Raw genomic sequence first — 27474 nt, 5'->3', positions numbered from 1 at the left:
TTCGTTTCCCTCTGATTGATGTTCCCACCAATATCGATGTGAAAATGGCAAACTGAACTGATTACGATGACGATAAGGATGTTAAGCAATTTTATAACCCATTACAGGAAGTCATCTCAAATAATTAATGACCACCATAAACTAGGCAACCATGAGTTCTTATATATCACTTAAAACAGGTACTGGAACTTTTTCATTTTATTTTACGACATATCTTTTTTGTTTAGGTGATATTGTTTAGAAGTAACCTGCATTTGGAGAACATACAATGCAAAAGACAGACATGTGTTCTCCGGCCTCGTATTTGTGTTAAAGCGGCGTCACTGTCAACCAACATTAACAGCCAGAACCCCTGTCAGAGAGTATAACTGCCATATGAACAGTTGAGACGGTCTATATCAAGTTGTTAGTTGGCGTAACCGGGAACAGAATAGTCTATGAGTCAACTAAGTTCATTTCAGATCACCTTAAACCCTTGATATTCATTTATCTCCAATTAAGTCAGTGTCAGGACAAAGCTGAACTCACTAGAGATTTTTTGTTTTCGCTAAAGAGCCTGCAGCTACGCTCCTCTGAAGTCCCTCTTATTCCTCTTAGTTGGAGATTTTTATTTTAACCCTGATACACACACACACACACACACACACACACACACACACACACACACACACACACACACACGACACAAACGCAAGAGAATATTACATGTAGACTAAAAAGGTAAGTACAGCCACTATAGAATTTAGTTGCTAAGGCCACACAAACACAAAACCTCATAATGGATGCGTGGGTGCAGCTACGCACAAAGTACAAATGAACCCAATACACACAACACAAAGGCAAAAGACCACACATACGTAAAAAAAAAAAAAAAAAAAAGCAACTCTTTTACGGGTAAATATCAATGGCATTACCAGAAAGTCCACAGAAGAACCCAAAGTGCTCGTCCCACACAACACTGACATAATTGCATGAGACAAAAATCACAAACAGATCCGACACTCCACACTTTACAAACTATATTACTATTAGAGAAGACACACAGCTAGTATCACCCTCAGGCATCATCACCCTCATACACAAAGAAACCTCATTCAAAATCACAACCTAGCAATGAGAACGACGTGTAGCCATTGAAAACACAACATAAAAATATAAAAACAAATTAATATATGCAGTGAAACACGTAACACAGTCAACATCTACGTACTGAACCACCACTTACATCAGGGTCACCAGGTTACACCTCATCCCTCACCCGACTCAACAGCATCCCCAGTATAATAATAGCCGATGTTTGTGTGGTTCTGGTCCCACTCATTGCCTACTCAAGGAGGTGAAGGAGTCAGTAGATGTGACGTTGCGGGTGCCAGCGTATCATTCTGAGTGTTTGATATAGCGAGAGGAGCCTAGACCAGTGACCTTAAATTTCTGTGTCTCATAGTAAGAAATGACTACTGCAGCGTGATCACTCAGCAAGTTTTCACACATAGACACATCAACTTTTAATAGATGAACTGCGGTGTTTGGTAGAGGAAATGTGCAAAACATGTGGAAGGAGAATCAGAGGGCCAACAGTGTCAATGCTGCAGTGACTTGGCGTGTGAACGAAGCAGGGAGAGGAAATTGAGCCTGAGGCTGAATGATATGGGAAGAGAGTGTAAGGACATTCAAGTAGTATGACACTCAAAACTATTGTGGTTTCAAGGATAAAATAGAAAAATAAAATATATTCACAAGTGAGGGAAGAGAAAGAGCTCAAAACACTAAAATTTCCTACTTCTTTTGTTACTGTGGCCCAAGCTCATCCGAATGTGAACCAAACGGTGCCCTGAATTGTCATTATCCTGAAGTCCATCCACCTTCTCTCGAGCGATAGGGAGCGAGCCGAGAGAGATTTGTATATCAAGACCGCAAAACCACTCATTTTAATCGACGCCACCACGTGAATTAATCCTTTTTCAGCACCAAAATACCAAATCAAGAATATACTGCTTCTAGCACTGCCTAACATTAGTTGAGAGCAAATAATTTTGACAATCAATGCAGTTAAGAGTGCGTTAAAAGTGCTTGTATATCCGAGTAATAACATGAAAAGATATCTTTTAACAGAAATGCATTTATGTATTGTCAGTGATTCGAATCCAAACCTAGGTATATTCATACCCTTTTAAATCGATAGAATGTGTTTTGGTAATCTTTTTTTTCAGTCAATCGTTAATTAACCGGTCATAATTGCTTAGCTCCAAAATATTCCTCCTCCCTCTAGTAAAACCCCCCTCCTGTTGAGCTCCAGCCAAACAAAGAAACACACTCACAGACGGAATAAACTAATGACAGGATAAATGCTTCAGGTTGGTATTTGTCCCGCTCATGAAAGCATTACATACCGGTCGTAATGTCGAGTAAATAAGCTTCAGTGGTAGGGCTTCAGTAAATATTACGGCGCACCGGCTGTTGGCAGGGCCTCTTTTGCCACGGGGATTTTCGCTCTTTCAGTGTGTGCTTTACGCCAGTACCAGTTTGTTTTGCCTGTTTCGCGCTTTGCATTTTACCGAATAACCATACTGGATGCCGAAATCGCAGGCACATAGTGTGAAAACATAAAGTGGATATTTTTAACACAATAACTGTAAAAGTTTGTTCCATTACTGACCAGTTTCTGTGTGTATGTACGTGCACACGCACATTAAAACTCCTGTCCGGGAATTGCATATGTTGTAGTCTATTGTTGGAAATGTCAAATAATTTAACTATTTTGCCAAATATTCCTTGTGTATAGAATATTGGTATTGGAGCGTCGAAAAACTGGTAGGTGGGAGCAATCTGAGGGTGATGAAATAGTGCTGGCTTAATCCCTTCTAATATTTTTACACAGCTTCACACTACCAGTTTCCATGTAACGGTTCCTCGATCTAGACACCACAGCAACTTTCAGTAGATCCTACCATACCTCTTGTCTCTACTCTCCATAATTATATTCATTTTCCTGCTCAAAATATAAAGCTCTAGTGTTGTACCCACTTCATTTATACTTAACTTTGTAAAATTGCATTGACCAAGGCAACCTCTTAATAATAGTGTTATCACGAACAAACTGTTTGTATATGCACTGATATATTTATATTTATCATCAAAATCATCATAACCTTATTTTTAACCAATACTCGAGCCGGAAGGTATCAAGATACTGAAATGGGACAGGACATCTATGAAAGTGCAAAAGTGTGAGCACGGCAAAATGGAACCATAAATCCACCAACTCCTCACACTGAAAACTTATAAATTCTTGACTGCCTTTCACAGATCTACTGATGGACACAAGAAAATGTATTTCTCAGTGTACGTGGGTTAGGCACTGTTCTTTTCACTGGCAAGTTATACACAGTGGCTAAAGTTATACTCCATTGTTAATATAATGAAAAATGGTGTTCCTCAAGGTTTTCCCCATTCACCAACATGCTTATTTAGTTTCCAATGACCTTACCTCTTAATGTATATGTATATCTATATCTACTGTATATCTGTCTATCTATCTACGTCTATATAACCCTACTCATACATACGCTGATGACTCACCTATTTTATTTTCCTCCCGTTTATCACAGCGGTCATGATAACACACTCGCAACAACAATGACTAGATGAAGATTTGGCACGAGTGATATTTGATTTGTCGCATTTCTGACACAAACATTAATATTTTAATGTCGCAGACACTAAATTCCATCGCTAACACCTATACACATTTTTAGCAAAGAGTACAACTACAAATATTTTTCTCAGCAACACACAAAGCAATCACTGAGGATCGCGCAAAAGTCTTGGTATTTCCAAGTGTTCCCATCTGTCCCGGAAAGCTCAAATTACTTTCCTAGACCAAACATCTTTCTACACGTTAGTCGTGCTGTAGATAACCCATGGAGATTTTTTTTTTCCTACACACACTTATTTCGAGAGGGCATTAATTCGCCCTCGTGTGGAGGTATTACAACATAGAGTAAAGCACTTCTGAACGGAGTGGAATCATCGATTTTATTTTTATCATCTTTCCTCTAGCTGAATCCCATTAGTTACTTTTTCTTAGCTGCAGTGTTACATCTCTCTCTCTCTCTCTCTCTCTCTCTCTCAGAATTTTCTTTCACCCCCTCTCATTTGTTTACCAACATCACTATCACTTACACCCTTACTAAATCACACGATATTGCTTTTAACCATGGTCTTTCACTCACTCGTTCACTCCTTTTCGCTTCATCCCTCATTCCTGTTTTTGCTTAACTTCCCATTCACTCCATGTTCTCACACTATTTCACTTCCGCTCAGTCTTACAATTAACACACTCATATCCATCTTTCTTTACATCTGTTCTCACTCTTCTTCATTCTTCCACTTTAATTCCAACTTCCACATTTCGACATTTACACTATAACAAATAATATCATGCTGAAACACTCTCAATATCAGTAACTCACACGTCACTCTTTCTGCCTTTGATCACGTCATTTGCCCCTCTTATCACTCACTCTGATATTTACACGCTCTCTCTCGTTAGCCCTCATGCTATTACTATGTGATTCATCAGCTCTCAGTCTTAAACTCATCCCCTTAGTCTTTAAACCCATTTCCTAAATATTTCACACTTACTAGTTCACTCACCTCATTTACACACCAACTTCTCTTTCGTTCACTATCTCACACTTTCCCAGTCACAATCATACCCTTCCAGACTTAGACACTTACTCATTCTTTTACTCAAGTTTACCTTTTCTCTGGCTCTCAGGCTCTCACATTCACACTTCCTTTCTCGTTACCCTTCTCAGTCACCTTCTCAGTTATTCTTACACACTTGCCCACCCATTCACATCCTTTTCCACTTTTTTCCGTAAACAAAAACACTATCAAAAAGCAGAATTATGATTTTTTTATGGGCCTAATATTCTGTATACTCCTATTTTCCTGTGTTGTGGTCTTAGCAATAAAACAACTGTCCAATTCTTCACTATTCTTATTTGAGCATCCGTTAAAACTCCAGAAAAAGAGAATTATACAAGATTTATCAAGTAATAAATATACGGCATGTGTGACAAGTGTACCTGTGTAGGGAACGAGATCAGGTGGGTGAAAAGCTTGATCGATTGGTCAAGTCAGAAAGAGAGGAAACATGATTTAGGTTAGGGTACACACGTAAGAGGATTGGGAGCGGTGAGGGTCTTGAAGAGAAGGAATCGGGAAAAATAAGTACGAGTACCAAATAACCGTATTGACGTATAAAAATAGCTAAAAAATGAGATAGAGAGAGAGAGAGAGAGAGAGAAAGAGAGAGAGAGAGAGAGAGAGAGAGAGAGAGAGAGAGGCAACATGAAAGCAAAGTAAAAGCTGAGTAGTTTCATTTAGAGGATTATAATGAGGGGGAAAAAACCACTGAATCCATCTTGTTCAGAAGTGCTGTGTGTGGTAAGCCTTCCACATGTGGATGAATAATGTCTCTCTACGAAAACAGTAACTGAGTATAACAAAAAGTTCACAGAGTTGGCTCAGAATAAGTACAGTAATCGCCGTGAAGCTGACTGGGCAAGAAAATTAACATGTATTTTCTAGGACATATAACGTGCTTGGTGGACAACTAAAAATTGGAGAGATGTTCAAGGACTGAGTTGTGTGTTGTTGAAAATAATGCGATACTCTTGCTAAAGTTGATGCACAGATGCTAACTGAAGAAGAAATGTTTTGAGGTATGAAAAGCTTCCTGATCAGAAAGATGACAGGCCAGAAATCAATTGCGACCAATCCTCATCTAGTCAGTGTTGTAGTGACTTGAGGTGGAAATTATGATACGAGTAAATGCGTAGAAAACTAAAGACTGAAGCCATCACCGTTTGAGTGGTTGGGATTACTTATATTACACAGATCAGAAGGCCATTAATGAAATGGAGGAAGCGTGATGAGGAAATGACAGAATCACAAGGAATATCACTATTATCATTTTAACAACAGAAGAACAGCGGAGACTTATGTTAACGCTAAGTCAACAGCAGTTTATTTTTATTATTATTTATTGTTTGTCCTACGGATGTTATGACATGCATTTTTATGTAGGTCCGTCCATATGTGATGTGGTGTCAAGATTTTCAAAGGTGTCAGTGTGAATAATTGGTGGATGTGTCTCCTGTTTTATGGTGCTGACCTCTTCCTAGGTCTACTAATTTTGTATCTTCTTGTTTCAGCGTCTTGATCCTGCCTACTCTCTGTAAAAACCATTATGTTATTTATGATAATTATATTATTTTGCATATATTTAGATTATACAGTACAACACTGGAAATGTTTATTTTGGTCAATATGATGTGGCAAAATTATGGAAAGACGAAATGTGCTAATGCACTATAGAATTGCTTTGGGGGGGCAGAAATCTAGTAAGCGCTTGTGGACAGTGGAGGGACAATATGGCGGGATCTCAAATCATTTGATTGGTTGTGGTAGTCTGGTGATGAAAACTGATGTAGTGTCTAAACCCAGTAAACAGTTATGATGTGTGGGCATGTAAGTTAGCATGAATATACTGGGAAGACCTAAGCTTACAGAACTTAATGATCCTCAGACCGCTGACACCGCCACGACCTTGGTGATCCCATATCACTTACATATGCCAATAATATTAGGTAAACTTCCCATGGATTTAACTTGTTTGACAGTTGACACAATAAACTGACACATACATAATTCCAAGACAACCTTTGAAGTGTGTGCGCATGTAGTAGGTAGAATCTGGATAAAATCGAACTAGTATACATTTATTGAGTTAATCAGTGACGGTGTGTACTTAAAAATTTCATGTTATACGCAAGTAAGCCATCCATCAAACAGAGTCATTCAGTAATATCGATAACTCGAGGTAAACCTTCACCAACAGAAACGGGTAAAAACAAAAACCAGACCGTAAGAGCGTGAATATCCCCATGGCAACAGCCCCACCAACGGCCAGCACGATAAAATATATACAGTATACTGGTGGCCTCCCTGTGACTCGGCACCCACCGGTAAGAACTGTGTACGTTACATTCATGAGCAGGGACAAACATCTCCCTTCAGCATTTTTCCTCTGTCGCCAGTTTATTCATGTGGGAGTGTGTTTGCATGTTTTTCTGGAGGTGAGTAGAAAAGGGAGATGGCGTTGACATACTCGAGGCCTTGCTGGGAAAGCAATCCAGTGTTGAAGATGGGTTTATACTCTTAGCTGTATATATATATATATATATATATATATATATATATATATATATATATATATATATATATATATATATATATTGTTACATAGCCTATGATTTCATCATCCTTTGTGTAATTTTAACGCACAGTATGCTGCATGTTTGATCACGAGCGTGTTCTGCCTCAGTTCCCCCCTTCTACCGTTATAGTAGAGTAAGTCGTCCTTTCTGGAGTTCAGAGCGGGATTTTCAGCTCGTTGTCCCCATGGCTTCATTTGCGCGTCCTTCTTACAAGTTGTATCAAGCTCTGCTGGCCCCTATATAATGAGCTCAGTCTCTGCATCATTGCCATTTAGGTCTGCTCCTCATTTTGTTCATATCTCTGTCCTCTCCTGTACCGTTATTATTGAGTGCTCAGGAAGTCTCCAACCATCTAGCAGCTGTGTGATTTGAGTATAAGTGATATTGCATTTTGTTCTTGTACTGTATAGCATAAAGTTAATTCTTAGGCCTGGAAAGTTTTTGTAAATTGTGTAGAATTCATTTTGTCGGCCAGTGGTAATAATAGTTTGTATCTGTAATTATTTATCTTGCATTAACTGACCATTACCCAGTGTTTTTCATTTCATCAGGGCTGACTTAGATAAATTTACTCATGCTAATTTCGTGTTAATAAAGGCTATTGCAGTTAACCATATATTTAACCTGTTTTTGCCATTACATTATCCTTATGAGTCCTGAATGTTTTGTTGTTAGTTTGAGCATTAAACTTTAACTTGTAATTTTACCTAACTCTTTTGTTTTGAACCTGGAACTTTACGGGACAGTAGTGATTTTTAGTATTCTCACTTAAAGTGTACATTATCTTTCTCTGTTCCGTAACATAAATTTGGCGACCTCTTATCAGGATATTCAGGATATTATCATAAGGATATTGCTTGATATTTTGTGACTGTTACTTATTCATGATGTCTACTATTACTACACTTGATGAAGCCAAAGATTTTTGTCAAATGTGCAAACAGTGTGTGATGTAGAAAACAGAACAAAGAATGAACTTAAGCTTGTTGCTCAACAATTGGGAATTGCTGTTCGCTCTCATCATTCTAAAGATCAAATTGTTGATATGATTAATGAAAGCTTGTTTAATGTAACTCCTCCAAATGAGCAAACGCAGATTGACTTAGCTAAGTTACAGCTAGCCCTGCAGGAGGCTCGTGTTAAGGAGGCAAATGCTCGTATTCAAGAGGCACAGGTACAGGCTCAGGCACAAATTGAACTTGCCAGGATTCAGGCAGACCATGAGTATCGCATGAAACAAGGTGGAACTGGATCATCTAGCTCTGATGATTTTGATGTGGCTAAAAATGTTAAACTTGTCCCTCCTTTTAATGAATCTGATTTAACAAAGTATTTTCAGTTGTTTGAGAGGGTAGCTACAGGTTTTAGTTGGCCCAAGGAGTATTGGCCAGTACTCCTTCAAACTGTTCTCACCGGTAAAGCTCAAGTAACTTATGCATCTTTGCCTCAGGATCAATCTGATAATTATGATGTAGTTAAGAGCTTGATTCTTAAGGCCTATGAGCTTGTTCCTGAAGCCTATAGAGTAAAATTTAGGACAACTTACAAGCAAGATAAGCAATCCCATGTTGAGTATGCAAAAATCAAAGAAGATCTGTTAGAGCAGTGGTTAAATTCTAAGAATGTGGATTCTGATTTTGGTAAATTTAAGCAGATGATTTTGCTGGAGGACTTCAAGAGGTGTATTTATAAAGATGTAAGCCTATATCTTGATGAGAGAAGAATAGATAATTTGTCTGATGCTGCAGTTTTAGCTGATGAATATGTTCTCACTCACAAGAGATATTCTAAAGAAAAAGGGAAAGCTGAGAGTAAGTACGTTGCCTCTACTCAGAGTACAGGTAACAGGAAAGAGAATAAAGATGATGTTTCTCAGGAAGTAAATACCAGCTTCACCTCTAGATTTCAGAAAAGTAAATGTACTTATTGTAGTAAGCTTGGTCATACTACGGAGAAATGTTTTAGGAGACAGCGTGATGTGAACAAAAAGGAGTCTTTAAATATTCAGTCAATTGGTCTAGTGTCCACTCTTGAGAGTTCCAAGAATTCTTTAACTGAGTTAACTGAACCTGCTTTGAGGGGTAACTTAAATTCTCATGATGGAGCTCCTCTTTTGAGCAGTAACGTGGGTGACACTCTCAAGAGTTCATGTGCTAATTTCCTGTCTGAAGGTTTTGTCAGTCCTCTGGACAATAATGACAGGAAATCAGTTAAAATATATCGTGATACAGGTGCTTGCCAATCCCTTATGCTGACCAGTGTTCTAGGCTCTAATGTTAATTCCTCTGATGTAACTGTAATCTTACAAGGTGTAGGGAATAATTACTTCTCTGTCCCTCTGTGCAGAGTGAATTTAGAGTCTGGTTTTGTTAATGGTTCCGTTATGGTTGGGTTGGTTGAGACACTCCCAATGTCAGGTGTAACTTTCTTACTTGGAAATGATATTGGTGGAAGTCAAGTGTGTCCAGCTCCTCAGTTGTCTAGTGAGCCAGTGGCTGCGGCCCAGGATTGTGATGTCCCTGATGTGTTCCCTGCATGTGCTGTCACTAGGGCTAAGTCTAAAGTTACTGGTGATTTAGAGGATAATGATGATGATGATGTTATCCTAGCTGACACTTTTCTTGCTAATTTGGACCACTCACCAGATGAGGCAGTACCCCGTAGTGTTGATAATTTGTCTCGTCAAGAGTTGGTTGAGTTGCAGGTTGCTGACCCTGAGTTGAAAGGTCTAGTTAACTCTGCTTACAGTGAAGAAGAGTCAGCCGGTGCTTCTACTTGTTATTATGTAAAGTCAGGAGTACTTATGAGGAAGTGGAGACCCCCAACAGCATCAGCCGACTGTGAATGGGAGGTTGTACATCAAGTTGTCATCCCTCGTGTTTGTAGGCAGGATATCATTAGAGTGGCTCATGATTCCAGTTTGGCAGGACACCTTGGAGTGAGGAAGACTGTGGCACGCATTTTGAAACACTTCTACTGGCCAGGTATCTTCAGGCATGTTTCCTGGTATTGTAAGTCCTGTCACACTTGTCAAGTTGTGGGGAAGTGTAATCAGACCGAAAAGGTTGCACCTCTGGTTCCCATTCCTCCTTTTGAGGCGCCTTTCACCCGTGTGTTGGTGGATATTGTGGGCCCTCTTCCTAAGACTTCTTCAGGATTTTCTTATGTGTTGACCCTGATTGATATGGCTACTCGTTATCCTGAAGCCATTCCACTTAGAAATATCTCAGCAAAGAACGTGGTTAAGGAAATGCTAGGGTTCTTCACAAAGTTTGGTCTGCCCAGGGAGGTACAGTCAGACCGGGGAAGTAATTTCATGTCGAATGTTTTCAAGCAGTCTCTGAAAGAGTTGGGCATCACCCAGATCATGTCTTCAGCTTACCATCCTCAGACCCAAGGAGCGTTGGAGAGATATCATCAAACACTCAAATCGATGCTCAAGAAATACTGTTTGGAACATCAGAAAGACTGGGATAAAGGTCTTCCATTCGTTGTGTTTGCTGCAAGAGAATCTCCAAATGAATCACTGGGCTTCTCACCTTTTGAACTACTGTTTGGCCATGAAGTAAGAGGACCCCTTAAGTTACTCAAGGAATGCTGGCTGTCGGAGGAAGATGACGTCAACCTGCTGGAGTATGTGATGAAGTTCAAAGAACGGCTGTCCACTGCTTTACAGATGGCGAGAGAGAATTTAGGAGCTGCTCAGGAGAAGATGAAGACTTGGTATGATAAGAAGTCCAGGTTACGCCACTTTCAGCCAGGAGATCAGGTTTTGATTCTGCTACCGGTGCATGGGCAACCTCTTCAAGCCAAGTTTAGTGGTCCTTATTTCGTGGAGAAGAAACTCAGAGATGTCAACTATGTCATCTCCACACCAGATCGTAGAAAGAACAAGCAACTTTGTCACATCAACATGCTAAAGTTATATCACAGGCGGGAAGAAAATAATCCAGTCTGCACTGTAGCTGTTCCACCCGAGTCTGCAAGTGAAGCTCTCCCATGCAGTATGAGCCTGAGTGATAGTTTGGGGAAGAATCCTGATATCATGAATGATCTCCAGACTAAGCTTTCTCATCTACCTCCCAAGGAAAGGCAGGAGTTTTCGGCATTACTGCAGGAGTACCCGCAAGTGTTCCGTGCCACTCCAGGAAGAACCACTGTGTTGATGCATGATGTCGATGTTGGAGACGCAAAGCCAATTAAACTGCCTCCTTACCGTGTGAACCCAGTGAAAGTTCCTCTCATCCAGAAGGAGCTTGGCTACCTGTTGGACCACAAGATGATTGAGCCCTGTCAGAGCGAGTGGAGTTCTCCTGTCACTCTAGTCCCTAAGCCAGGTGGGTCACAGCGGCTTTGCATTGACTACAGACGTGTTAATCAGATAACCAAAACAGACACTTACCCTCTCCCTCGCGTGGAAGATTGCATAGACAAGATCGGAAAGGCTAGGTACATAAGTAAGTTTGATTTGTTAAAGGGATACTGGCAAGTACCTATGACTGAACGTGCTAGGGAGATCTCATGTTTTGTAACACTAGGAAAGACTTTTGCATGTTCCGTAAGGCCATATACAGATTGTTTTAGAGTAATAAGAAATTTCCTTTGTTATTTTTTTTTTCTTTGTGGGGAGGTGTTACATAGCCTATGATTTCATCATCTTTTGTGTAATTTTAACGCACAGTATGCTGCATGTTTGATCACGAGCGTGTTCTGCCTCAGTTCCCCCCTTCTACCGTTATAGTAGAGTAAGTCGTCATTTCTGGAGTTCAGAGCGGGATATTCAGCTCTTTGTCCCCATGGCTTCATTTGCGCGTCCTTCTTACAAGTTGTATCAAGCTCTGCTGGCCTCTATATAATCAGCTCAGTCTCTGCATCACTTAGATCTGCTCCTCATTTTGTTCACATCTCTGTCCTCCCCTGAACCGTTATTATTGAGTGCTCAGGAAGTCTCCAACCATCTAGCAGCTGTGTGATTTGAGTATAAGTGTTATTGCATTTTGTTCTTGTACTGTATAGCATAAGGTTAATTCTTAGGCCTGGAAAGTTTTTGTAAATTGTGTAGAAATCATTTTGTCAGCCAATGGTCATAATAGTTTGTATCTGTAATTATTTATCTTGCATTAACTGACCATTACCCAGTGTTTTTCATTTCATCAGGGCTGACTTAGATAAATTTACTCATGCTAATTTCGTGTTAATAGAGGCTATTGCAGTTAACCATATATTTAACCTGTTATTGCCATTACATTATCCTTATGAGTCCTGAATGTTTTGTTGTTAGTTTGAGCATTAAACTTTAACTTGTAATTTTACCTAACTCTTTTGTTTTGAACCTGGAACTTTACGGGACAGTAGTGATTTTTAGTATTCTCACTTAAAGTGTACATTATCTTTCTCTGTTCCGTAACAATATATATATATATATATATATATATATATATATATATATATATATATATATATATATATATATATATATATATATATATATATATATATATATATATATATATATATATATATATATATATGTATATCTATATATATTTATATATATCTATATATATATCTATCTATCTATCTATCTATCTATCTATCTATATATATATATATATATATATATTAAGAGAGAGAGAGTGAGAGAGAAATTAGGAACATAAACCCATTTTCAAGGAGGGATTGCGTTCCCAGCAAGGCCTCGAGTATGTTAATGCCATCTCCCTTTCCTACTCATCTCCAGAAAAACATGCAAACACACTCACACATGAATAAACTGGCGATATAGGAAAAATGCTGGAGGGAGATCTTTGTCCCCGTTCATGAATGTAATGTACACAGTTCTTACCGGTGGGTGCAAAGCGTCAGAGGAAGCAGGAGGGCACAAGTGTGTATTTTATTGTGCTGGCTGTTGGTGGGGCTGTTTCTACTGGGATATTCACGCTCTTACGATGTTTTTTTTTTTTTTTTTTCCAGTTCATGCTACCAATATTGTTACTCGCGTTTTCTTGCTTAGTTTCTTGTTTAACTGTGACAGGTACTTATACCCCTTAAGAACTTATTAATGACAGATTTTGCTTGATGGCCTAAATGGGGTGTGCAGAAATGGAGACTGTGAGGTGTGACGATGGTGCTGTAAGAGTTTGTCAGGTGCCTAGCAGGATGCATTGTGCTTAGGCTCTGCTTTGTGCAATATGATACTCCAGGATGCCTTCTTTTTTTATCGATTAGAGATCCCTTTGGTCCAATATGAAACTAGACTTGGCATTGATGACTGATTTTTTTACGTCAGGATACTGTGGGATGTAAACAAGCACACTAGTCTTACAGAAGGCTCACAATGCACCGCCTCCTGTAGTATTTATATACTTTGAGACGATGGTACGAGGCCGACTAACTCGCTTGTTTATCTTTCATGCTGTACATTCTTTAGACCACTGTTACTTCTTGGCTGTAATACCTTTGCATTATCATCGAATATTGTCTTCATGTTTTCCATTAAGAATAACTGTAATATCTGCTTTTAATGTCGGATGAACAAATGGTAACTCAGTAAATGCTTATCAGTGAGCTGAATCTGTTATCACTTTAGTACTTCAAATACGCCCACGATCCTAACATTTCTTATTATAACCCTTTTCCACTTGCTCATTTTCAAGCGGGTGAGATCTACATTTCTGCGTCTTAATGACTCTGAAGAAAATGCAGTTCACACTTTTAGTTTCCCACACACATCCAACTCAGTCACCTCTTAATACGCACAAGGAATAATGTACACCCGAGGAAAGTTCCGCCTTATACACCTGCCTGCCAGTTCGGAGCTATATGCGTGAGACAACCACTAGTGAAGCAGTAGCCAGACACTGAAATGTTTGGTTCCACTATGTGGGAGGGGAGAGGTTAAGGAAGGAGGAAGGCTGGGGAACCTGGTAGTTCCTCTTCCATCCCTATCCTTCTCACACATTTACCAGATAGATGAATGTTGGCTACTGCTTCCCTGCCACTTGTCTCACATTTACTATTTCGAAGTGGTGAGCGAGCGTATAACGCGGAACTTTCCTAGAGCGTACTTGCTTTTCATGTTCTCTAATCAATATCTATATTTTTTGGTTAGCATTTCGCTAGTTATAGTGAAACATTACTCGCATGAAGAATGTACTTATACATATGTAATTTAAGTTTCTGTAACCCTTGCCTAAAGATGCATAAGTAAATGTTAACCTCTAGAACTTGGTGATGCATTTTTCTAATTTATCTTACTACTACTTGTCTGTTTTACAGTTCTTTTACAATAGTTTCATAGGTGAGGATTTTAATGGCAATTATTACTGAACCCTTCTCTCCCTGGGACTACCTCAAAAATAAATAAAATCGTATACAGAAAGGTAGAATGAAATATACAACAGGAAAATGGCTTCGTAAGGTAACTGTTTCTATGCATCGCCTCGCTTTCTTATCCCATGCACATGAAAAGACATATGATAATGCCCCCTGGAATCTCTCTTCGTGTTACCTCGGTGCCTCCCGGGTCGTGCACGAGTGACTGAGAATAAACGCCCTCCTTGATTCACTGAGAATTTATGTCCTTCTCTATGCTGGCGGGAAAAGAGTTCCATGTCCTCTGCCTTTCTTTTACCATTGCATCCCAGTCACCTCTGTACCCACTTCTTCACCCTTGCACCTTCATCACCCACCTCTCCATGACCCCTGCATTCATCTCGTTCCCCTACTCCTCCGTTTACCTCGTTTATTTATCATCTCCCCGTCACCTCTACCCCATCTCTTTACTTCTCTCATTCAGCTCTATCCCTTCGTCATTCCGTCATCTTATTTGTCTGCCATTTGCATCCTCAGAATTGCTTTACATCGCCTGTCCTTACGGTACGATCTGCATCTATCAAATGTTTACGGTTTCTTCTTTTATTTAGTTTGTTCATATTCTTGTTGATATTCCATACAGTGGCAGCTTACTTTAAAACAGACGTCGCCTTTTGGGGCGTATTATTCTTTAAGTAAATAATCTAAGCCATATATCTTTACTGTCATTAACTGCAGTAGTAGATATTATCAGTTCTTAACAGTTTCCTTTATTTCTTGTTTTGACATATATTAGATATTTTCCTGTAGCCTGCCTAATGATTAATAATTAACTCGACTGAGTAGCTGCCTCTCCTCTAATACACAGGAATTTTACAATCCCCTCCTCTCCTCGCCTCTCGACAATTTGAGTCTCTAATTTGTGAACTCTTTACTGCCTGAGTGTGAGACGCAAAGAATGGCATCAATGAACGAAAGTCGCAATTAAATCCTGTCTGTTCAGCAACTGCTTTGGGATTTTGACAAAGCATGGTTTATTGTATTGAATTATAAAGTTATCATTTCCTTCTGCGACAAGATCGAATTTGCATGAACCAGACATACTCTAAGGCAAGGCGTTCATACTATGAGATACTCAGATACACTCTAACACTGTGCAAAGCGCGTAGCTTTCTGCACGTACGGATAGGAAATTATCAATAAGCAGTGTATCATGTTAATATATGTTACTACATTTTCATCCACGTTTAGTGACGTTGGGTGACTAAGTAAGAGAGGATGTGGAATGAGTCGGAGATGCATGGCGACAAAGGTTAATGAGTGCGGGATGGTGAGTGAAGGATTAAGAGTGACACCCACCGTCTATACTGAATACATACTAGAGTCGTTTCATGTAGAACTTGTGCAGTGATGTAGCCGGGGTGTTTGTATGACGTATTCAGTGGGTTTTATGAAAGATCAATAAAGTTTGGTTTTTCGGAAAAAAATAACCAAATTGCCCAGTGTCCAGACTATGATCTAACCCGTGTCGTTCCAGGCAAACATTCACTTTGCTGACCACTGGCTCACTTTTCAAATAAATCACTCCATCATAACTAAATCTTTCGCCACATTTTTAATCGGTGTTTGTTAGCATTATCTGCCAGAAAATTATGATAATGTTGTGAATAAATATATGGGTTAGGAGCAAACTTGTCAAATATTCACAATACAGAAAGAAAAAAAAAATGTTTCTGCGAATGGTGGCTAATAGAATATTCATATCCAATGCATACAGATAACGAGGTGGTGTCCAGTGAAAGTGAACACGATATCACTGATTCATTCGATTCACACACTTTTACTTACACTCTGACACCCACTCTAACCCACTAACTCCAGCTCTCATCCTTAACCACTTCCAAGCTTACTCTCACTCAGCGTTTCTGATATTAACTCTCAAGTCTTCTACTCACTCTCAGTATCTCACTCCCCCTCGCTTGCTCACGCATTCACTCACTATCTCCATCCCACTGTTACGGATTCTCTCACACAGTTTTGCAGTCACACTCTCACACACTGGCTCTATCAGACTCTTAAAATTTTTTGTTTAATAGATTTTTGCGCATTGGCACTTACTTATCCTCTATCACCTTAACTTCCTTTCACTCATATTCACGTTAACACCATTTCATTCCCTTTCACATGGAAACATACCTAAAGTAATGGCTCACACTTTCCCCTACTGCCCAACTCGTACTCATTATTTCATTCACTCTCCTGGTCTTCTTCAGTCCATCATACTTTCATTCTAATTCACTTATTGACAATCATTCACAGACACTGTTATTCGATGTTTGGATTGATAATTCTCTCTCTCTCTCTCTCTCTCTCTCTCTCTCTCTCTCTTAGTTTCACACATTCTTCCACACTGATCCACTAATGTAATTCACTGGCTCTCACACCATTGCCCACTCTCTCACTCACACTCCTTTCCACACTTACTCACTTTCACATATTCTCTTTGACTAAACCGTTCCCTCCTTACCTTTTCTCTCTCTCCCATGCACTCCTACTCATATACTTACTCATTCCCACAAATTCTCACACACAGTATCACTATCATTCAATATTACGCAAACTTTCAACCAGCATAACTTTATTCGTTGACAATAAATTCATCTCCCTCTCGTTCACTACTTCATTTATTTTTCACTCTCACACTCTCAAGAAAGTCCCATGCTCACGCAACACACTTATCCATCCCCGCCCCGACACCCACATTTACACTGTCTCAGTCTTCCCCCTCCTCACTCACTCTGTCACTCCTACTAGCTCTGTCGTTAGCGCTCACTTTCTGACCCACATTCTCACTCACATTCTCACATTGAGGTCGTACTTCCAATCCTTCACAGTCGTTAGCTCATAGAGAGAGGCTTCTAAAGTCCTTCTTCCACTGATCCAGTCGATTTCACATGAGGTACTGGAGCTGCTGAGTCAGTGTTATCCATGTCTATTGTGCATTATCTTATTTCCTACTCCCACTGCCACACCTAAGCCCACACCAGCATACTTGGCTGTCCCTGCAACACGTAAGACACCCGTAGATGAATTTCTTATGCAGCGCTATATACAATACGAATAACCTTGTATATCCTCGTCCACTCATTAACTTGTGTTTTTCCACTGATTCTCAGTCATAACGCCACTCTTACGTATTTACTAACCTTCAACCTTTTCATTGACATTCAAACCTTTCCAGTCTCATTCATTAGCTTTCTCAGTCAGTGTAAGACCATCAGCCACTCCTTATTTTGGTTGTCCTCCTTTACGTTATTCTCTTAATATTGTCCATACTCTGACTTTGATACGATTTATGCTGTTGAGGTGTCTTGCTGTCTTTCCAATAAAACAGCCTTCTAGTAATCTATCATCTTCATTTGATGTTCTGTGAAAGAAAAAGGCTTTGGGACAACGAATTATTATCTATACTCATTTTACTCTAACTTGCCACAGACTTTCGTACTTTCGCGGCGAATTTCACACAGCTCGATAGTAGAGTAAGTCAATACTATAGCATGACATCTTTTTCCGTAGCACTTCTTTGACACAAGCATCGTTAGTTTGTTCGTTCGTTTAAAAATTTCCTTCACATATAGTGCAGGCCGGGCCATACATTAGCCCGGTCAGTGGGGTATGGACTGGTTAAAAAACAGTAATGGAGGAGACAGGGCCTGGGGATTGCCCAGCACACATGTCCTGTCTCCTGGCTGGCTTTGTGGTGTGTGTCACACAAGCATCATACTCTAATGCTGATTCCCTGTTGTAACTGAACACTGTAGACGAAGAGATGGCAATTGTAAGCTTAAAGTAAAACGGATATGGCAAAGAGCATAAAATCTGTGTGACTATATCTGTTTAAGAAATGTGGCAGGGTGGGTGAAAAGCTCGATCCATTGGTGCAGGAAAGAGAAGAAAGAGGATTTAGTATGTAAGAGAACTGAGAATGGTGAGGATACTGAAGACGCGAAATAAGTGGAAAAAGGGTCAGAGTACTAATTAGTATTACATTGTAATGTGAGACAAGTACATGGAGAGAGAGAGAGAGAGAGAGAGAGAGAGAGAGAGAGAGAGAGAGAGACTGATTTACAGGCAGGTTGGCAGTAACACGGGGCTGTCGACACCGTGGCACCGATAGCCGTGATGGAAGCAGTTCTGGCGGGGTCAACAGCCGGCAGATATGGAGCCAGGTTCCGGGATGGTGTGAGTGGCTGGTGGCTGAGTAAATTGAAGGGCGAGTCACCAGTGTGTAGTATGGCCACCAAAGCCAGTTGCCTCGGATATTCGTACCGGTATGTGGGCAGCAGCTGGGGTGTGGCGATTTGTGGCTGTAAGTGTATGGCGGTGTAATGGAATGGATGCCGAGGGAAGCTGATGGTAGACTTTCGCGTGTGTGTGTGTGTGTGTGTGTGTGTGTGTGTGTGTGTGTGTGTGACTATAGTGGTGGTGGAGAAGGTTGTGGCATATATTTTACATTTTTTTTTTTTTTTTTTTTTTCACAGAAGAAAATTAATTCAGTGTAGAGCTCCTATTCTACTCCTGTCATAGGGAAACTGAGGAAAAGAAACCAAAGTCAAAATTAAGTTTATTTCATGATCCTGAACCTGGTGCCTTTAAAAAGACTGCGAGTCATACACACATAGAAAGACAGAGCCAAAGTTGGACAATAGTATGAAAGAGTGAGAGTGCCAGGAACCTATTGCATTAGAGAGCTGGAGAAGAGGGAGCCAGTGTATAGTTTGACGGGTGCTGCGTACTCTTCATAATGAGGTCAGGTATGCATGCAGATTTCAGAATAGCGATGACAAAAACAGCTGTGAAAATATACTGTACATGAGACGAGAGAGAGAGAGAGAGAGAATGAATTTAAGTGTGTAAAAATGAGTGCCAGTGAGAAAGCTGATCGTGGGAGGTTATGAGAGACGGAATGAGAGTGAATGAGATCATGAGAGTATTAAAAGCCTGTATGAGTGTGAGGGTATACGAGTGTATATTGTTGGGAAATCATGATAGGATGAGTGCAAGGGGAGAGTGACTAAAACAGCCAAGGTGTTATTTACTAATCCTTTTGAGATTCCTGGCTTGATAAGGAATGAAAAGTACTTAAGACGACCATAAAGTATGTGGGGAGTGGGGTCATGTTTTGAATCTGACATCATATTCATAAAAAATCTTTACGTACAAAAAAATTCTCATCTTTACCTTTGTCGCTATGACTCAGAACCCTGGAAATTATCGCCTTGCATCCAGTTACACACAGGGAAGATTGCTCGAACTGCCATGAGGGGTTCCAGTGTGGGTCCAGTTCTTCTCTTGTTATAACTTGGCTCAAAGACTAATGTGACAGGAGGCCGAACCCTGCCGCTAGCAGGGTTCGGCAAAAATATTAAGGTGGCAAAGTGAGGGGAGGGAAAAATCATAAGAGTCAGAGTATGTGAGTCGAATGGGCAAGTGATCGGCAGTGGGTGGAATGGAGAGAGATTAGTATGTGTGTCGAGAGGGCAAATGAGTGGCAGTGAGTGGAATAGAGTTGGTTAATGATAATGAGAATGGGTGAGCGAGTGAGGCTGAGTGTGGTACAGTAAAACTGAGCGAGAATATGATGGAAATTGAGTAAGAAGGAGTGACTGTGGGCGAGAGAGTGGGACTGAGTGAGCAAGAGTGAGTGGCACTGAGGGCTTGAGAGGCGGCCTGCAGTCCTGATGGACCCAGGTTCGAATCCCGGCTGGGGCAGGGAAGTGTTTAACCCGCTCCATCCCGTCGACGTATGGGTACGTTGCAACGATTTGCATTTGCCAGTCCCGGCGACGTACCAGTACGTCGTGCAATTGCAAGGTCCCTAATTTGCACAATTTTCAATTTTCGCACGTGATTTTTCGTATGTATACACGGGACACCTTCCTTTATTCCTGTACAAGATACCAAGCAGGGACAATGCCTTACACTGCATAACCTCCCCCCTCCCCCCCTCACGACATTGTCTTGGCAAAGGACCTGTTACCAGTGACCTGGCTAGTAAAGTTATTCAGGGCTAGAGTGATTCCCCAATCGATGACAATGTGGAGGACAATGTTTACATAGCATTAGAAGAAGAAACAGCCAGAAATAATGATCAGGTAGTGTGGCAAAAATAGGTCAGGTATGGTGATTAGTTAGTGAGTGAAACAATGCTTATAATGCCTTTATTACTGCTTGAAAACCAATATACTGTCATACTACATATACATTCGTACCAAGTAAATCAATAAATACCGTTTATGAGTGGATAAAATAGTTACCCTCCCATAGAACTCGTTTTCTTTGGTGCCAGCATGTTAGAAAACCCACTCAGGTAAGGAGGAGCTCCTACCTGGATTGGGCACTTTAAACCTCAGGTGAGCGATTTCTCTATGAATTTTCGATGTTTCTCACCAAAAGCGAAGGTTTTAGCCAAAAAAAAAAAAAAAAAAATCGAAAATACCTCGGGACTGGGGGATGTCGGAGGTGCGGAAAACCTCGGGACGTGACGGGTTAAGGATTTGAATTTCATTAAAAGCAGACTTTCGTGATCTACCAGATGACCCGCCGACATGTCGTAAAAATACCCCCGCTAATACCAATACACCAGTCCTGTATGAGACAGCCCTAGCATGTATTCAATATGGACGGTGGGTGTTAGCGCCGAAGTGGTGACATGTGGAGGTGTAGGAGGACTACTGGGCCTTGGGATAGGCTACTGCCCCCGAGATATAGGCCCTGAAGCCTTTGCCCAGAGTCGGAAAAAAAAAAAAAAAAAAAAAAAAAAAAAAAAAAGAATGACCGTCCGTGTGGAAGTGGAAGTGAGTGAGCAAGGGCGTCAAAGTGTGACATCATGTGAGAGAAATGATGAAAGATATAATGTGCACGCCTACTGACCCCACATCATCATTCATATGCATAAGATGTGAAATATTCCATCCATCAATATTAAATATATGTCCCTCTTTAATTTCACATTTTAATGAGAATATCAGAGAACTTTGATTTTGTACTGTGTTATTTATTCATAGTATTTTCTTCACAAATTATGTTTAAAATATTTGTAACAAGGGCTGCTATACTTCTGGTGAAAATTGTTATCAGATATTTTGGTGTGGCAAGGAAGGGACGTCAAACAGCTTTACACTCTAAAAGATTTTTAATATAGGAATTGCCAATTATTATGTCATAAAATTATTCCCTTTAGCACCAATATTCAGTTCCTGCGTGGGACAACCCTGTCATGAACAGTAGTAGGTATGGACAGTGGATTAATGGCACAGTGGTGGGATGTTAATGTGTGTGGCACATTGGATGATTGCCAAGCCTCAGGGAACGAATATCATATCAAATTTCAGGGTAGAACACACACACACACACACACACACACACACACACACACACACACACACACACACACACACACACACACAAAAGTAGGGTCAAAGGGTGAAATCTGCTTTTTATTTTTTTTAATGTATAACAAATTCGAGAAAAATCTATTTGCATATTAAATATCAATAAAATCTGAAAATGACGGACATCCAGAGGACAGACGTGACGAATCCAGCCTCTTCCCCTTCCTCCGGCCCAAATGGCCACAACGTTTCAAGTCATTTCTCAGGTCTAAAAAGGTAAAGTATTTGCCTATCGGTCTGCTTCATTTGCATACCGGTACCATTACTCACAACCCCAGTATTAATTTCCTGCTATCCTACGTTATCTCGCCCCACAAAAGCAGTTGATTACCTGTGGTCGATGGGTCTCGTCGTCCTGACAGACCAGGGTTGCAGCAATCACAATCATTTTCTGTGTGCTGTGAACTCTCATACATAATATTGCTTAAAGAGAATCACTGTTGGCGGTATGTTACTGTATATAATCCTCTCTCCGTATTTTTTTTAATATATTAGATCTAGATTCCATGTATACAATTATCGAAGTTCTTACAATAATTATTCAGCTGACGAGATGGCTTACCGAAATTAACTGTCGCTTGTCGGCATAACATGAAATTTTACTAAGTATATTTAAGAGGAGGGATTTGTAGATTCAGTGTGGGCTTTGTTGATTCTGAATGGATGCAGTCAAATCAGTGATAAATATCGATATATAAAAAGAGCGATGTCCCATTTTTTAGCCTCGAATCCGTAGGCAAAACTGTCGAATCTGAAGGGAAGGAGTCCAGTACAGCACGCCATTTGTCATTCCTTTGCAGAAACCCGTCATTTCGGGATGCAATGTGGTGTAATCGGGACAGGAGTGTGGTCACAAGTGCCTGTTCGCGGAATATTCAGATCCTGCCTGTAGCCATAAATCTCTGCCTCCCTTCAGCCCACGCTCGTCATTCTTTCCTCCTTCCTTCAGAATAAAACCAGGGTCTGTTTCCACACAGAGTCCAGCGCGATATTGGCCCAAGGGAGAGATGTGGAGAGGGACCAGAGAACGCCAGAGGGACAGTGAGGAGGTATGGAGGCAGAGGAAGAATGGGGTAGTAGGGAAAAGGGAGAGGAGAAAGGCTATTAAAGAGAGAGAGAGAGAGAGAGAGAGAGAGAGAGAGAGAGAGAGAGAGGGAGAGAGAGAGAGAGAGAAAGGATATATTGGAGAGAGAGAGAGAGAGACAGGATATATCGGGAAGAGACAGACAGACAGACACACAGACAGACAAACAGAGACAGACAGACAGACAGACAGGGAGAAAGTGGATTGCAACAGGTATAGAGGAAGGATTTATTGGAGAGATACTACGATGTCTGGAAACATGATGAGGAAAAAAAATGAATAATTAATGGAGGGTAATTCTGTGCAGAAGGGAAAATGAAAGGTACAGATCTTAAATAACTGAGAAAGAAAAAGAAGAGGTAGGGCGAGTAGAGGAAAATGTGTGAAGTGTTCCAGGTAGCTTAACAATAGAATGAGGGAAAATTGTTAGGGAAAAGTGCTGACGAAGATGGAGGAGCCGAAGAAAAAATGAAGATCAATTCATGAATATTTTAGGAAATGGCAATCGAAGGAAACTAATACAGACATACAAGTACAGAAAAACTAGATCGATGTGGAACCAAATGTGACATCGCTAAAGTGAAAAATCCTGTTTGTGAAAATTCTCAAGGAGCTCAAACAAAATACTATACAGAGCTTTGCTGGAGTCAGCCAGTTTGCATGTGAAAATCCTTAGACGTGACTAACTGACTGGGCCCGTTTCAGTACCTATAAAATACGTGCAATAATAAAAGACGATGCAGTAAAAGGAAGGAAAAAAAAACATAATGGTATAGAAAAAGTTAATTCACACTTTGCTTTTAACCAACACCCAGTGGAGCATGCGAAAGTATAAATATATGCTTTGAACTATAGGAGTTGGGGATGACTAATACTACTACTACTACTACTACTACTACTAATAATAATAATAATAATAATAATAATAATAATAATGAAGTATGACGATATTTTCAACTTCGTTTGTTTGTAATCATTATTTCTGTGACCCCTGGAAAGACTTGCGGACTTATTCTGAGATCGTGAGGGGAAAGCCGCAAATTTCTGTCAGTCACTCATTAAACCCATGATGAGAGCAAAATATATCTGACTTCCCTGCCTTAATGCTGTATATACTTTAAAGTTAACCACATCTGACGTCCACAACTGTTACACATATTATTATCCTCTAAAACTGAGGGTTGGCATACACCATCACACTCGCAGTTTTGATACCACGACCATTTGTCTTTGGTGCACCAATCAAAGTTGCTCCCATGTATGCATAAATGTGCTGAATATTTAAATAATTAATTACATTTTTCTCATACAAGCAATGCACGTATGATTTACATTTACAGATTTACACTAATAATTATGTTCCAGCTGCTGGGAAAAAGAGTAAAAGTAACCCAGGTCATGCGGAAATTTGATGCTGTAACGCCAAGCACGTCAGAAACATGTTGCTTACGGCTGCACTTTGACACCTATGAACCTTAAAAGAATAATTACGAACACGGCGTTCAGTAATACACTACAGGTAATATGAAGTGGCCTTTAACATAAAAATCTAAAATAATGAACAATGTTTATAATCCTGTTCCTTAAAAGACGTACAACCACATTATTGCATAATTCACTGCTGAGAACAATATGGTATGACTATATACATCTGTCATCTTTTTTTTTTTTGTCCTGTCAACATATAGCGTAACAGAGTACTTATAAATGTATAATGCACAAAATATATACGTAACTTCTTAGTACATACTGAAGGAAAAAGACTGGACGATACAATTACATTTCGATTTCTATCTGTGTGTGTGTGTGTGTGTGTGTGTGTGTGTGTGTGTGTGTGTGTGTGTGTGTGTGTGTGTGTGTGTGTGTGTGTGTGTGTGTGTGTGTGTGTGTGTGTGTGTGTGTGTGTGTGTGTGTGTGTGTGTGTGTGTGTGTGTGTGTGTGTGTGTGTGTGTGTGTGTGTGTGTGTGTGTGTGTGTGTGTGTGTGTGTGTGTGTGTGTGTGTGTGTGTGTGTGTGTGTGTGTGTGTGTGTGTGTGTGTGTGTGTGTGTGTGTGTGTGTGTGTGTGTGTGTGTGTGTGTGTGTGTGTGTGTGTGTGTGTGTGTGTGTGTGTGTGTGTGTGTGTGTGTGTGTGTGTGTGTGTGTGTGTGTGTGTGTGTGTGTGTGTGTGTGTGTGTGTGTGTGTGTGTGTGTGTGTGTGTGTGTGTGTGTGTGTGTGTGTGTGTGTGTGTGTGTGTGTGTGTGTGTGTGTGTGTGTGTGTGTGTGTGTGTGTGTGTGTGTGTGTGTGTGTGTGTGTGTGTGTGTGTGTGTGTGTGTGTGTGTGTGTGTGTGTGTGTGTGTGTGTGTGTGTGTGTGTGTGTGTGTGTGTGTGTGTGTGTGTGTGTGTGTGTGTGTGTGTGTGTGTGTGTGTGTGTGTGTGTGTGTGTGTGTGTGTGTGTGTGTGTGTGTGTGTGTGTGTGTGTGTGTGTGTGTGTGTGTGTGTGTGTGTGTGTGTGTGTGTGTGTGTGTGTGTGTGTGTGTGTGTGTGTGTGTGTGTGTGTGTGTGTGTGTGTGTGTGTGTGTGTGTGTGTGTGTGTGTGTGTGTGTGTGTGTGTGTGTGTGTGTGTGTGTGTGTGTGTGTGTGTGTGTGTGTGTGTGTGTGTGTGTGTGTGTGTGTGTGTGTGTGTGTGTGTGTGTGTGTGTGTGTGTGTGTGTGTGTGTGTGTGTGTGTGTGTGTGTGTGTGTGTGTGTGTGTGTGTGTGTGTGTGTGTGTGTGTGTGTGTGTGTGTGTGTGTGTGTGTGTGTGTGTGTGTGTGTGTGTGTGTGTGTGTGTGTGTGTGTGTGTGTGTGTGTGTGTGTGTGTGTGTGTGTGTGTGTGTGTGTGTGTGTGTGTGTGTGTGTGTGTGTGTGTGTGTGTGTGTGTGTGTGTGTGTGTGTGTGTGTGTGTGTGTGTGTGTGTGTGTGTGTGTGTGTGTGTGTGTGTGTGTGTGTGTGTGTGTGTGTGTGTGTGTGTGTGTGTGTGTGTGTGTGTGTGTGTGTGTGTGTGTGTGTGTGTGTGTGTGTGTGTGTGTGTGTGTGTGTGTGTGTGTGTGTGTGTGTGTGTGTGTGTGTGTGTGTGTGTGTGTGTGTGTGTGTGTGTGTGTGTGTGTGTGTGTGTGTGTGTGGTCATGCCTGAAATTTTTGCCGTTTTTTCGACTCTTAAATTCAGATTTCCATTTGATCAACACGTTTATCTTTCAATTGTCCTTCCCCATTTATTTTATCACTCATCTTTTTTCTCAATTTAGATACCTATAAATATCTGTCACATACCTTTCGTATATTTCTCCCTTCGACCCCTCCTATTTCTTGCAGAATGGCTCCTCAGACAACCACCTCCATTCATTCCTTTTCCTCCCCTTCCTGATTTTCGGATGATATTAACCTCTCTCTCTCTCTCTCTCTCTCTCTCTCTCTCTCTCTCTCTCTCTCTCTCTCTCTCTCTCATTTTTGCCTGAAACTGCGAAGAACACTAAGGCCCGCTCATGAGTAGAACATCTTTATTATTCTACTGTATATCTGTTAATGTCCATGATGTTATTTAGCTGAGAGTGAGTCACAGAAGCTAGAGCTTATTAATACTGATTCTGTTAACATTTTTAGATACTAAACATTTGTAATATATTTTTCTGGGTAACGACAGGCAATTTGATTCAGATATGAGTCAAGGAAACAAGAGTGTGTTAGCCTAATCCAGGAAGCATTTTGTTTTGCTTCTTCTTCCTCTATTCTTTGCCTCCCTGCTTCCCTTTGCCAACGGCTGTCTCATATTGCCGGCAGTGTGTGTCCTGCCTCTCTCCATCTCTCTGCCTGGTAGCAATATCGACCTCAGACCCCGTGTGGAAATATAAGACCCAATCGTAGCCTCCGGTATGCTGATATGTAGTGAGAGGCGTGTTGGGATCACAGAAGGGGCGGCGGGCAAGGAAAGACTATGAAAAAAGAAGAAAGTGGGAAGAAATGTAAGTGAAACACTGGGAGAAGTGTAATTAACGAAAGCCTGGAAACCTGTGTAATGTTTAAAGACGAAAAACAGCTGCGAAGAGTATCTTATTAAAGACAATAGCAATGAAAGGGTTGAGGAAGTGAGAGAGGTGTGCAGAAAGACATTTACCACTAGAAGAAAAGCAATGAAAGACTCTAGAAGTAAAGGAAGTGGATGAGAATAATTTAAGAAAGAGGGGAAACTTCCAAATTGCAGGAAGAAAATAACGATTCCTAGTGAGACATAAAAGATTTGGGGGGACATGGGCAAACTACCAGGCAAAGAAGTAGGTCAGAATTTTTAAGGGAGAAGTGAAAACCTGTGCCCCTTGG

Source organism: Coenobita brevimanus, chromosome 92 (genome assembly GCF_032717465.1).
Source record: "Coenobita brevimanus isolate Jiangsu-jjx chromosome 92, ASM3271746v2, whole genome shotgun sequence".
Lineage (NCBI taxonomy): Eukaryota > Metazoa > Arthropoda > Malacostraca > Decapoda > Coenobitidae > Coenobita > Coenobita brevimanus.
This window is presented reverse-complemented; position numbering follows the sequence as displayed.